The sequence below is a fragment of the Neodiprion pinetum genome, chromosome 1 (genome assembly GCF_021155775.2).
Source record: "Neodiprion pinetum isolate iyNeoPine1 chromosome 1, iyNeoPine1.2, whole genome shotgun sequence".
Classification (NCBI taxonomy): Eukaryota; Metazoa; Arthropoda; class Insecta; order Hymenoptera; family Diprionidae; genus Neodiprion; species Neodiprion pinetum.
In genome coordinates, this window is record NC_060232.1 from 14,003,563 (window position 1) to 14,018,922 (window position 15,360).

Sequence of the window (15,360 nt, forward strand, 5' to 3'; positions counted from 1 at the left end):
ACATTTTTCTCGTAGGGTCGATACTTTACGAGTAATAGAGGAAAAATGGTCTAAAAAAGGAGAAAATCCCGAAATTGGAATATTTAAACGTCTCTAAATAATTGTGCGGAAAAGCTTGAGATGGCGCAACTTCAGAATATGTTTCTATATGTAAAAGGAACCCATTCCACAAAAAATTGGCTTTCCACCAATCACAACCACCCTTTTTCCTAATTCTACTGGACTATTTGAGGCTGGCGTTTTGAAAATTTGCGTCTCGCTTATTGCCGTTAGTATTACGGCGTTGGTCGTTCTGTGGTCGGCGCGGAGCGTAACAGTTCCGGCTGTAGTGTCCTTTGGTTCCGCAGTCATGACATACTGCTTGTTGTTCATGGGCGGTCCGATGTGTGTTACAGGTGTGGCATTCAAATCTCTGGAGTTCTTTATCTTCATCTTGTTCCGCTTCATCGTGATGGCGGACAGACGCTGGTGGTCGAGGAGTTGACCTTGGCGAGTTCGTTGAGGTTCTTTGTTGTACCTGGAATCTTTGCGTATCTGATGCGCTGCCTGTACCGTAAATTTGGGACTTGTTCCAAAACGTGGGTTTCGAGGCTTTGTCGTTACTGTTCATCAGCTGTTGTTGATGCATTCGGAAATTCAATTCCTCGCCTTCGGCTTCTTTCGCGGCCTTCTGGGCTTCTAGTAACTTGAAGTACTGACGGTTTTTGACTTGATGGAATATCCTCGGATTAAGTCCGTACAGATAGTACTGGCACACTCTATTTTCGAGGTCTTGAAGATTAGGATCGATGTTCGCTCGTAGTTGTTGATTCGAGAAGGCAGCTACGAGGTCTTGGTAGATCTGATTGAATTTGAGATTGTAGGCGTCCACAGTGTCGCCCTTTTGGCCTGTTCTGCCAAGCTCCATTTCCAATGTGGTGGCACTTTTCTCGACAATAACGGCTGATCTTATGACTTCGAGTAAAGTTGGGATTGTACGAGGTCTCCTCTGGTTGATGGTCTTCTGAAGAGCTCCTCCTGTCTTCATGCTGATTACCATGCTCAAAAACGGGAAACGTTGGGTTGGCATAACTACCATATCGGCGGCTTTTACTTGCATGATCCAAGCGTGTACGTCTTCGCCTGCTTTTCCTTCCAGTCTGCAATCAATCATTTTGATGGCTTGAAACGCGGGTAGGAAATCTTGGATCGCATAGGGCTCGTCCGCTGGGCGATTTGGTTCTCCGGGGTATCTTCCGGCAGCATCGGGGCGTAGGCTCACATCATTCAAGTAAGCTTCCGTTCGTGCATACGGGCCTGGGTCTCTTGGATTCCGAGGGGGAAGCACGTCTCGGGGTGGCGCAGTTGCCGGTAGTTGAATTCTTGTTTGGTTTCTTCGCGCAAGTTCCTCAATGTTCCTCATTATCTCTTGCTGTTGGCGTAAAGCTTCGGAATCTCTCAGCAACTGGGACATACTGAACGTCACAGTGTCCGGACGACGATGTGGTAAAGTAGCAGACATTTCCAAGGCTCTTCGAAGTTCATCCTCTTCTTGCTGTTCTAGACGACGACTCGGGACGTTGTCACCGGTATTGCTACCAGTACCTCGTGGGATTTCGTAATCCGTCGGACCATTAGGCCACTGTGGACTAGGCCTTGGTGTAAGGCGTACGTTCGGCATCCGTGATAAACGTCGGCTTTCCTCGAGAACGCGTTGCAGTGTCGAATCCGTATCCGACAAGATATCATGGTTTACACTGGCTCGCGCGGTGGAGAATCGGTCGTTTTCTAATGAGCGATTTTGGTGAAGGATCGGTATTGGCATCGCATTTATACCTTGATGGTCCGAGTCTGAATTGGCTGGGGAGCCCACCTCATTGATGCGCGGTGTCGGTGGCAGCAATCGGTTTTGAGCGAGCCCGTATAATGCCGAGTAACGTGGTGGGTTTGTTACGGTTGAGGGAGCTATCTGAGTAGGACCTTCCACCTCTGATTCAACGAGACGCGCGGTATCTAGTTGAATTCGCGGTATCGCTTCGGTATGGTTTCCGGGCGGTCTCAAAATATTAGAAATATTCGGATCATCGCTAGTTGTTAAGCGATAATAGTTATTGATTGCTTCTCGATTGGTATTACTATTTGTAAGAGCTTCCTCTTGACGGTTTTCTTCGGTTAATTGGTTATTCGGTTGTTGGATTTCCTGAAACATTTGGTTGGTGACGCTTTCAAGCGTGTCTTCGGGAGGCGGAACTGTTTCAGAGTTTCGATTTATTTCTACATTATTGCGACGAATGAAGTCGTGTTCACGGCGTTCTTGATTTCTCAATTGAATAAAACGGGTAACCTCTTCTATAGGCAAATCTTTGCGGCGAGCAAGTTGACGCGCAGTTAACCTTTCTCCGTTTAATTGCTCTAGACCAAGACGGTATCTGCCCATTGCAGTTAAATCATTACGTTCGGTGGCTTCTTGTAGCCTATTCACAAGCTGAGTCATTTGGTTCGTCAAATCCCAAAATCTCTCTTCAAACCGGGATTCAGAAGTGACGGATTGTCCATCTTCTGCAGTCTCAACAATAGTGGGAGGTACTGCCGATCTCCGGTCATTGTTTTCGTACACGTCCATTGTGAATTTATTTTTAAATTTATCTTGAGTCAAGCTTTGACTTTATTTATTTGAATGATTCAAGTTTGACCATCAAATTCTTAGTTTCGATCACGATTTGTCCTTCGATACGTTTATGGTGACTCGAGTAAGTAACAAAATGCTTGTACTTATGCTAGGAGTAGCCAAATTGAGGTGTGAAGCATCACACTCGAAGATCGTGGTAGCCGTCGGTACGAGGCTTCGGTGTCCTGGAGTCTCTGACAGGCACCGGGGCAAGAATATAAGAGCGGTTCAAGTCTGAGTGTCCTTATTCTTATTCTCACTTCACTTCGCTTAGATGGTTTAAACGCGAAGTTTATTGTATCTAAAGAGTGCAGAATTTTATACTTGCTTCCTTTCCAATAAATACACAAGTTCACTATGGGAATTGTCCAGTGTAGAATCAGGCGGTCTACACTCAGTCCCTGGTTATCAAGCGGTCTACACGCAGTCCTTGATTGTCTACGCAAGGCGGCCTTTCACTCTATCCCTTGCTAGGTACAATTCGTAATAATTACTTATAAACGCGTAGCCGAAGGTTTGCGCGTGAATTTATTGGGCTTATCCACTCACTTCCAAAGTTCGTCACTATGATCCGGCCGTTTGATACGCGCGCCGCGTTCGTTGGTTTAAACCGGATCCTGGCAGGATCGCCAAATTTGTCATGCAAATATTGCGCAACGATTATATATGTATTTATATGTTTATTCAAACAGAGAATTGAGTGATAATTGATAACAACAAATGGTAAGAGGAAACGTTAACGTTATATTATATTTAATTAGACGTGCGTTACGCCTGGAAGCAGTATTGAGACTGCTCACACGGCCTCTCGCCGGGCTCGGCGACAGTGCATATGAAGTGCATAATCGCGTAATTTGAGCACTGCTGCCGATAAGAAAGCCAAGCGCATAAGGCGGGCTACGCTGCATGATAAATTTTGTACTCATCTAAATGATCCCCGGCATGTTCCTACGAGAGGATATAAACTGTTACATTTCATTAGAAATGTTCCAGCTCCATCACAAAGATATATACAGGGGCACACGCACACCAACGCTTATCACACGAGCCTATGTATACACATATATATATGAGTGGAGTATAAGGCGTACACATATATATGTTTCATATATTCTCACAAATCTTTACCCAAAATACCGTCGCCATTTAACAGAAACGTAGATCGAACCACGTGAAGCTTACTAGGTTGATTTTGCAAGGTTAAATTTGTTACACCTAAAGTTTCAATTTTATCCGTGGTTATTCCTGTGATTGTCGAAATTTCATGTACACCAACCAATCAATGCGTTTGGATGTAAAATATTAGCTTTGATCAGGCTGATGTCCGCACCTGTATCAATCAAAAATATGGCCTCGTGTTGTTGAAGTTCAGGAGCTATCATCCTGATTAACGGCGATTCTCAATTTTGTCCACACGTATGTACTTTCCGGTCGACGGTTCGGAAAATCGGACCGTCGGCTGACGCTCTGATGTCGCTTGACTCGCCGTCGCGTCTGAGTGACGAGTCGCGTTGGAGTTTAAATTCTCCGTTTCAACGTTTCTGCGTGGAGAAGGGGAACGAGCTCTCGAATAACTATTTTAAGCTTTTGGTATTCTGCTTGAATCGAACCACCTGCCATTTGGTGAAATTGATCTGTTCGAATTTGGATTAGGCGATCCCGGTCGCTGATAGTATGTTGGACCAGGCATCGCGGAAGGATATCCGTATCGTGGAAAATACGGCTACGGCATTTGAGGGTTAAAATATGGTGGGGGCGGATATCAACTTTGACGCGGGTAATCACGTAATTGCTGGTACTGAGGCATACCCGGCATGCTGTACGGGTAATAACCCCGCGGTTCAGGTGACTGTTGACCGCTAGCGTTTGACGCCGGATACCTGCTATTTATCGCATTTGGTGACGGACTCCTCGTTCTCGTATTTGCCCCGTCTGAAATCGGGTAACCGGAATAATTACGGTGCGCGTTATACTGCCCGTAATTTAGAGGCGAGTTAGGCCGTGCAATTTGGACCTTTTGGGTTTCCCCAGATGAGATAATTCCCTGTCGCATGCGGGTTTCCGTTTTTCGGGCTAACTTAAACGCTTCTTCGAGGGTTGTTACTCGACCTTCCACGTATTTTTGAATTGCCTCAGGCAGTCCACGAATATACGCGTCCAAAGCATTTACCTGCAGTACTTTCATTACTGCATCTACCTCCGATTTTTGATATTCGTCCTCTAAAGCTACGCGAGCTCCACTCAATAGAATTTTTAATTGATCATAAAAATCGCTTACGGTCTCATCGCGCTTCATGCGGATTGTTGCAATCTCCTGCTGGTAATACGGATATGTTTTCCCCGCCGCGAATCGGGCTTTAAAATGTCGTGTCAATTCGTTGACGGTATTGAATGTTTCGCCATACGTACTATCGCGAGCTGCTCCTTGCAGTTTTCCCAGCACGCACTTTACGTATGCGCTGTCCGAATTCGGCGGAACATACCGGGACAATCTCTTGAAACTATACATATAACGCGCATGCGCCAAATAATTTAATCTCATTGGTCGGGGAGATCGCGCCGCGGTGATGTTTTCATCTGCTGAGCAAGGCGCCAACGTACACAAAATGAAACAAAAGCTGTAATTCTCTCGCGCGTAAAGCCGTAGATTGAGGTTATGCTGCTGTTTATTTTTACGTAGCGTGAATTGTCTAAGAAGAATAGTATCGTTCAGCAATACCGTGGTTGATTTCGGAAGATATTCAACCGACGCAATAAAGAATTTAACGGAAAAGCAAATATCAAATGATACAGAAATTGGGTGTTATTTATTGAAAGAAGAAATCTGAAATTCAAAGTGAAATGTCATTAACAAGTGGGAGTCTGGACAAACAGAAGTAGGTAAGTAAAAACAATGTTTATTGTGAACAGATTCTTTATTCACATAAAATTAAAAATAAATGAATGGTTGAGACCCAGTAGATATTTCCAGAGTAGATTCGTTACGGTGCAGTGCTCGAGAAGTCAGTAATTAGTGCCGATGAACATGAAATAAATAAAAGAAATGAGTAACAAGGAATAAAGAAATTATTCATCTTAAACACGAAGCTTAGGAGGACAAAGAGTAGCAATTAACAGAAAACGTACCCGACGCAATACTCACAAAAATCCTCACCGACATCATTGATTAGTTGACAAAGTTTTTGCAGCTCCATTGTACAATAATCAATGTTCCGTTAACAAAGAGGGTTCACCAGATATCCAAGAATAAAAAGAGAAAAAGAACGACAGTTAATATTACAGTGTAAATCATGCTATTAATGAAAAATTAGGAAACAAAACAATAACTTACAAGACAATCGTCCGATAACACTGGGAGACCAATCTCCACTCTTCTGATCACCCCTCGTCAGGCCATTGGTTGCCTTTCAAAAAGTGCTGCCTTTTTTTTTGCCTTCAAAAATACCGAAAGATCCTGTTTGATAATAATAGCTTCTAATATTTTCAGGTACGAAATAATTCATTGTCAAAGCGGGACTAAATTTGTCAGGCATGGAAGCATGTAAGTAAATTTCCAATTACGTGATCTTTGACAATGACAATATTTTAACATGGATTCAATGACAATATTTTAACATGGATTCAATGATAAAATTCGTTTTTTTTCAGCAGGCTCGAAGTTTAAACTTTAATTAACACGAGGACAATTATGCCTTACCTGATGGTCAAAACGTTTAGGTGGCAAGGATCCTGGTTTCTCGAGCGGTGCAATCATTAGCACCATCGAACCTGGTTGTTTCGTCAGACATCAGGTGCCAGAGTGAATTTTATCAGGCCATCGCCACCTTCTTAACATCAGTTGAGGCAAAATTGAAGAGCGGGATATACTACAGATCATAATGGCTGAATATTCCATCATTTTACTTTGATCGAGCCAATAGCGATAAGTTTGTTACTTAACCGTTGCTGCCAATTCATTCTACCGAGGAATCATTCTGTGCACCATTGTAATTTAAGCATTATTATTGACCAGCATTGTTTTTCAAACTTTATACCATTTGATTTGATATCTTATTTTGAAGCTTACTTTTACTCTCTTTGGCATTGAATTCAGATGAATAGTTTTTCAAGTCCTCAATTAGATTGTAGGGTTGAATTTTGCTAGGCAAACTGAATCAATCTAAATCTAGAACTGTTAAATAAGTTCAGTTAAAAATGTCTTTAAATTTAATCTTAGTTGATGGTGTCATCTGGCTAGCTAGTTGCACGATAACTTGAAACCAAATTCAATTTTACACTCTTTATAGGGTCCTACGCTAAGACTGAAAGCTTGTGAATTTCCATGTACCGCAATTATTTCTGCATTTCATGTTAGCATTATCTGGAGCAAAAAAAATCCCATTTTGAGATTGAAAATGGAACCTGAAACACAGTTATTCAATAGCTCGAATTGAAAACCAAGAATTTTATAATGGTTTCTGCAACAAAGGGACTCTTTCCAAATATCCTTGTTAGAAGGTGATGTTCGGAGGACTATGAACAAGATATTGTATCGGATTAAATTATTTGGAAAAAAATTTTCGTAAACTTTGTTAAAAATTAGATATTCATTTATTTTGATGGAACAAGGGACACAATCTTTACATTACTTTAAAATTGACATTACTCTAAAACATGATTGTCCTTGAAGCTAATTGTGACATTGAGGCGCATTTTGAGAAACTTGATTTTCAACTTGTGTCACAGGATGTGATTTACATTCCTGAGTTCTACGCTTTCGATTAGATTTTCTTTGTTTCGAACCGCACTAACATGAAATACAAAAATCATTTTAATAAATCTAATATTACTTGAATTTTCAATTTGAGTATTAGGTTCCCTTCATTTATTTAATCGAACATCATTGAAAATTTGCGAAATAAATTCTGATAATCATTCGGAAATTTTAAATAGTAGTAGCAATAATTTGTTAATCAGAAAAAATACATTGACTATCGACTATTCGTAAATTTTGTTGAACTATTTTCAAGAAAAAAAAGATTCACAGTTCCGTTACAGATAGTGAGATATTTAAATTTCTTGAACGCTCGGTTTAATGTCTCATTTTCGAAAATGATAAAATTCAATATTACCGCCTGAAATCACAAAAGAGTGAGAAAGTTGCTTAGTTGCTTGAAAGTGGCGATGATCTTTGTACGTCTGACAAATTGAATGGGCAGATAACAGTGAATATCAGAGATGTAATTATTTTAGCCGTATCACCTGTTGATAGATAAAAATTCCATTGTTATTTCTAATGTACGAAATAATAAAAATGATTAAATAAAGTGTTCGCACCTACCTGCTGCCTTTCTTCCAAGCACCCAACATTTAAACAGATTTCTCATTTTAGTCGAATAAAGCCAATTTTCAAAGAGCATTAGCATCAACTTTCCGAGTCACTACCTCGACTGTTTAAGATTCTAACCTCAAAAATTCGTATGAACTACAACGCCGCCAGAAACAGAGTTTGACAGCTGAAACTCGGAGTGGTCAACCTGCCCGAGCAGCCGATAAAACTCGCGCATGCGCATTATATGTATAGTTTCAAGAGATTGTCCCGGTATACGGAACCGTTATGCACGTCTCGTAAGAAATCTTTCAATCGAATATTTTTCTCGTTAAAATATGGAATGTTTAACGTACTGTGCTGCAACGCAAAGCACTCCGCCATTGACGTCATCATTGCGTTACTCGCGTCTAGGGAGGATACATTGGTTCGGTCTGCGCTCTGGTTTCCCGTGTCGTTAGGCATTTCAAAATCGTAAAAGATTGTTTATGCACACGAAATAATTCAGGCCAATTTTAGGCAAATATTGAGAACACAGTTAATACACAAATGACCAGTGGTGAGTTCGACAATATACGATATCGGGATATTATGACATATGCATACAAATACACAAGTATTAATTCGCAGAGTTTCATGCACAATTTTTCGTTAATTATATAAATATTATCTAGAAAGAAAGATACCTTCGTTTTTCGTGCGTTTGACCAGTTCTTCAAGTTTAACACAAAAACACAAATATTTTGTTATTGTTTTATTTTTTTTTTTGTTTATTTGAACAAATCTCACTTTTAGCAACACTATCCCACCGCTGCCACCAATTCTTGTGTCACGTTGGGTGACAGTGTACTGAGCGGTGGTAGTTAACGATTAATGAATAATCAAAGATGCTCCCACGTAACGACAGTGAATAAAAATTAAAACTAAGAAAGACCTACCTTTCGATAAGCCGGTAATTTGTAGGATCGTGTTGCTATAGTCCTGTACAGGTCTGTGAGGTTTGTTCAAATGATTGAGGCTAATTTATAATAATAAAAATGGGAAAAGGTCGTCGTTCAAAATAAATGGTTTGAGATGATTCAACTGGTAAAAGGTAAGGTATATTCTGTTTCGATTTGGTGATTGAAATGTCTGGTAACAATCAATGGTGATAATGACATAAGAGCCGAAAGTAACAATTTATAAAGTGTTCGAGTTTATACAAATCGTGTGTTATTCTATTCTAAAGGATATTATTATTTGGTACCAAGAACATCTATCCTGAACGATGGTTATTACTAGCTGGTCGTGATTTTTGTATCTCTCTTTTTAGATTAATACGTTTGATCTAATTGGGGGTAGTGAAGCTCGCCACCAACTCTAGTCTTACTTTTGACTAGATATTATGATAGTAAATTTTGTGGATTTAGAATGATACTCTACTATCGAAGGCTATGATTTTAAAGTGTCAATTTGTTGGTTTTGATATATGTTAAAAATTATTCCGAAGATTATTAATTAAAAATGATAATGTAGTTATTATTATAAGCACTTAAAATTACCTGATTCGTTTTGAACTCAATTTAATTAAGGAAAATGGAATGACATGAAAATGCCTATTGGCAAAATGATGAGATTTAGTAAAGCACAGTAAAGATGGAAACGTAGAAGATAGTGAGTCTTTTGCGGCTAACAGAATAACCGAATGCTCGAATTTGACGAATTAGCGCGAGACTTTAGGCCGGTCACAACTAAGATTTTCCAACGCTACTCCTGCTCGAGAGGGCTAATCCGGGACGTCCACGCACTTCGCAACTTGACAGACGAAAGACGCGGCTTTTTGGGCTTGAGAGTCCAAGGAGCTGCATTTGTAATGAGTTACCACGGTAATTAGCCAATGAGGTGTGAGGGCGACCCCCTGGTGCCCAAATCCACATGGTCAGCGTTACTACACGCTCTCCGACGGTGTTCCGACGATTCTCAATCCCGTCGGTGACATATTAAAAATATGAATAAGAGACATTGACATACAATGTTCACACATTCATCCATACATCTCAATAAGTAATCTATTTTAATTTAGTTCACAATGGATGAATAGCTTATGCTAAATATCAATGATACTTTTACCTTAAAAAAGAGAGGTATTATTAGGCTGAGCTCCACTGTTACTAGCTCAGCAGTCTCCTATCTCAGTTCTTGGTACCAGTTGTAAAAAACAATTTTGAACCTCATACTAGGGATCATTGTTGGTCTCTACGTGACTTTTGCCAGGAGGGGTGGAACTCGCCGGTTTAGGCAATACGATATTTTAATGTTATCTATGGCCGTAACTTTCGTTACGGTGTTAGAAGGGAAATTTAAGAAACACTCCCATGTGTTGAGGGTTGTATAGATTTTGAAAAAAGTACGCCGTAGCAATACGCCGGACGTAACATCGCATCCAATATAATAAATGAAATACAGTATTTTGTAAGAACCTCCGATCGATTGTAGAATCTTAAACCATCAAGGATTGCGTAGAACTGAGCTGCACAATTACGGGAAAATAACTTCACCATTCCGCAAATTTTTCAAAAATTTTTTTTTTTGCTGACATATGTGAATATTTCTTGCTTTTCCTAAAATTACTTTTTGAAAAATATCTCCGACATTTACTATATGAGTGTATATACCCGCTTAAGGGTGTTCCTAAGTATCAAAAATAATTTTTCATCGATATTCGGGTTTCTGCGTATTATTATAGTCGGGTCCATTATCTTTATTTTGATTGGTCGCCGATCGCGGGATTCGCAAAATTAAAGAAGTTATGAGCAGAAATGTTGAGCCCCGCTTCGTCGTTATGCGATTGTTTCGCCACTCAAAACCACAGTTTTGATAACAATAACCACGATTCCATCAGAATCGTTCATCTGATCACCCTGAAATTTATACACGACTTTTATATGATTATGAACTAACCTCCTATAAAACGGATTGAGTATCCGTCTGTATGTTCAACATGTACAGCTGAAGACACTGGTGAAAATCTAGAAAATGTGATTTACTAATAAAAAAAATTCATAACTCTACTAAATTTCACTCAATTGAAAATCGGTTCCATAGAAGGGTAGAAGGTACCTCAGCCCTTAAAGTGATTTTTGGTTTTTGTATGTCAGATACTCCGTTTAGCTGGAAATATGGTTACCGTTTTTACGCTGCTTTTTGCGCATTATGACTTCAGTGGCCACAGCAGCCACAATTTTCATGTTACGGATTAATTTATTTTTTGCTATATTGAAGCTGAAACTGTGTACTTCCAAACTTGATTGGCTTCATTTCTTTCTTTCCATGCTCCTGAACCTACACAATCTTGAAAATCATATACGTTATACACCGGTCTTGGGTTAGGAACCCCGTTTAACGAAAATTCCAGTCGATTTTGACGAAAAATGAATATATCTCCGAAATGATGCTACGTAGTGGATCGATTCTTTGGTATTGGATGATTTATGAATAACAGGATCGACAGAAGTCATGAAAATCGTAAGAATCTAGTAAAAATTGCTTCTGCCTGTGTATGTGTCACTTGTTTTTACTATTCTCCATGCCTGCGTATCACTGGTGCGATTTAGGCAATGATGGCCCAATTCTATATTCAATACTGAATACAGATAACCAAAGATTATTGAGTTTCATGCACTAATGGCAACGCAAAAAAAGAGGCTGGAAAATGACAGGTTTCGTTTCAACAATCAACCGACAGAGCACGCGTCAATCAAATATACAAGATCCGGCGGTAAAACTGTTATGCCAGCCTCCGAGATTCATCAATACTGTAAGCGTGTGTGACAATTACAAAAATAGACAGGTTTTCCTTTTGCGGTGCGATTATTGCATGAAAGTCAATAACTTTTACTTATCTGTGTTCGGCATTGAATATAAAACGGGGCTATCACTGCCTGAATCACGCAAGTAATGCGCAAGCTCAGGGAATAGTCAAAATAAGTGACGAATGATAATCATAAATAACAAATAAGTGAACTTTGAAGCATTCTGCTATTCCTACGCACTGTTGCTGACCTTTAAGTAGCTAACCTCATCTCCTTCCATCTGAAACACTCACTCTCTCCCCTTCTACTATTTTTGTAGATATCTATTTACAGATATCAAGTGCTCATTTTTGGTAGACTTAGTTTCGTATACATATAGAACTACATAATTTGTCACGTTATTTCAAAATGAGTTTGAAGTTCGTGACTGTTTTTATTGTATGACTTAATTTTCGTTAGATGAAACAGTCAATGATGACAAGATGCAATTCACAATGGATGATGCATTTATTTCGACGTTTCGGCAGGACTCCGCCTGCCATCATCAGGTTTCTTAAATTTTAATAAATAACAAATTTCATAAATAGAGCTTTCAATTACGTTATTGTACAAAAACGCCACTACTAAATATTATTAATAAGTTGTTGGATGAAAATAAAATATTGCAAACTTACATTTTTAGATATCCTTTAGCTTTAACGATGTTGCTTACATGGTGTTTCAGGAGGAAGTGACTATCCATGTGTTATTTTGACACTCCTAATGTTAATTATAACAACAATATTTGAATGTCATATATTTGCCTACGTGATTGTTGATGTACTGGCACTTTGTTTGTATGACCTTCAACACATATGCTTTTTGCGACTTATAAAATGTCTGCGTAGAGGTGATTTAGATTATCAATATCAGTTCATTTGTTTACAGTATTATTTCTCGATACATGTATCATTTCTTTTACAATCCTTTTGTGCCAGTTTGTCTCTTTTTCTAAGATTTTTACATTTTTAAAATTAAACTTATGTCCTTCAACCAATGCGTGATACGCTAATGCCGATCTGTCTGGATCATGTGTTTTAATATCATATTTCTGATTAGCGATCCTTTTTTTTAAATGTTGCGAAGATTGGCCTATGTAGCATTTATCACAATCTATACAGTTAATCTTATGGATAATATTAGTTTGTTCAAGCGCGGGTGTTTTTGATTTCAAACATGTAAATAAATTATTTAACGTGTTGGTGATTTTATATGACACATTGATGTTTTCTTTGCGCAGTATATTTTTTATTTTCTGCGACAAGCCCTCAATAAATGAATAAAAGCATCATCCATTGTGAATTGCATCTTGTCATCATTGACTGTTTCACCCAACGAAAATTAAATCATGTTATTTCAAAAATAAAAAATTCTGTAGAATCTTTGCCTGAGCCTGATCAGGTAGTATCTTAACCTGTCCTTATCAACACGTGGTGAGACCCTGATCCAGTTCTGATCACCGACTAATCAGGGTCTGACCATGGTACCTGAACTCAGTCTGTTCAAGGCATTCTAGAACGGCACGTTACATTTCTGCTCAGGCCCTGATCAGGTAGGTACCCTGATGTGTACCTGATCAGGTAGTAAGGCAAGTCCGATAATGGCCTTATCTGAGCCAATTGAAAATTCTACTTAGGGTACCTTGGTGTGCTTACTTTGGCAATCTAATCATGATAATATAGTGTGTAAGTTATGTCAGCAATTAATAAACATATGTTTTGATTGAATTAAGCAATTTTTAATATTTCCTAATTCTTACCCTATCTTTCACAGTTTTATTGAACTTTGCTGATCACCACCATATATTCGGGTGTATCCTCTGTAAATACGGTGGCAGGCTGTCAATTTTTGGAAACAATCTTCGAAATATAAAATTGGTTTTTATTGTTCAAATAAATTGCTTGCAGGATAAACTAAAGATCATAGTGTCATACGTGATGATTATTTAAATCACCCCATGATCGTAGCTTCTAAGACTAATAATGTAAGCATGGCGCATACGATTTATAAAAGAGAAAACAGTGTGGAATATAAAGTAATAGAAGTATACGGAATATATAAAGTCAAGTTATACATTTTGATGAAATATATGAATATGTGCGTTATGGATTAGTCACGGAATGATTTATCACAAGACTATCACAAGATAAGTGATATTGAATTTTTATTAAGAGAATCATTTTAGTCATTATGATTATTAATAAGAACATACTGAAGATAGGAAAAACTGAAAATACCTTGAATATTAAAATAACAGTTATATTAATAATTAGTGTTAGGCTTCATAATGCGTCAATACAAAGTTTTTTTTCTAACCCAAAGTTTATTCTAAGTAATACGAAACATTAGTTGCGTGTTTAAGTATCAGTCAATGAGTAAGGCTAATCGTTAAAAACTAATTACATGCTAACATATGGTAATTAGGTTCATTTCATTCTTATTTCTCTATACGAGATTAAATAATAGCAAAATATTATCTTACAATCTCATAAGGCCCGTTCATTCAATTAACTGTTTCCTTAATAAGATTAGCTCACTCGATATCACTGTCCGACTCATTGAAACTGTGTATCTTATACATATGGGCTTTCTTTCGTGAAATCGACAAATTAAAGACCCTCGTCATCTCCGTTTCAATGGCCGAGTTTTCATTATGTAGTGATATTTCCTCTGAAATATTCTTTTACATTTTTCAAATTCTGATTCACTGAACTATTTGCGAGTTTCGAACTTTTCACAATTCAGAAATTATGCCTTTGCCGATCGGCTTGAAAAAATTCACCAAAATCCCATGACCCATGGCAAACATTCTCAACAAAATTAAAGGTGATGAACTTTTTTAAATTTTCTTCTAACTTTTTTTTAATCAAGACTGCATTAACGAAAGTGATACATGAGAATTTATAAATATCCCAACGAAAAGAATCACAATATAAAAAATAAAAAATCACATAAGATAAGGTGATTGGAAGTGACTACTATATTTTATTGTTGAAGACAATTATGGTATTACATAAATTACAGTAATATTATTGTTAGAAATTACTATACATATGCGTATAGTAGAGTACCAGCCAAATGAAGGTATGGCCCGTTGAACGATAAATTCTTGATTTTATTGCAATATTCCCACATAATAGTCTGAACTATACGTGCATAGTAAGATAAAAATGTGGTTGCGTTACTGTAACCAGAAAAAAACAGTTTCATGTTTAATTATTCGGCGTTGAATTTTACTTCAGACGTGAGTTCCAAATGACTAATTCACTGAAGGAGGGACTTCAACCGAGAATACTTGCTTGACTAGTCGTACGCTATACATACATGATTAAAATTTCGTTGGTTTCGACAGTCAGTGATGACAAGATGCAGTTCATAGAGAATGATGTCTTTATTACGACGTTTCGGCAGGACCACGCCTGCCATCATCAGGTTTCTTAAAAATTTTAAAAAGAAAACAAAAAATAACATATATATAAATTTTACAGATATCAATTTAACAATTTACACTTTCAATTAAAATTATTACACATAAATGCCTCTAATTAATTATCATTGTTAGGTTGTCATAAGAT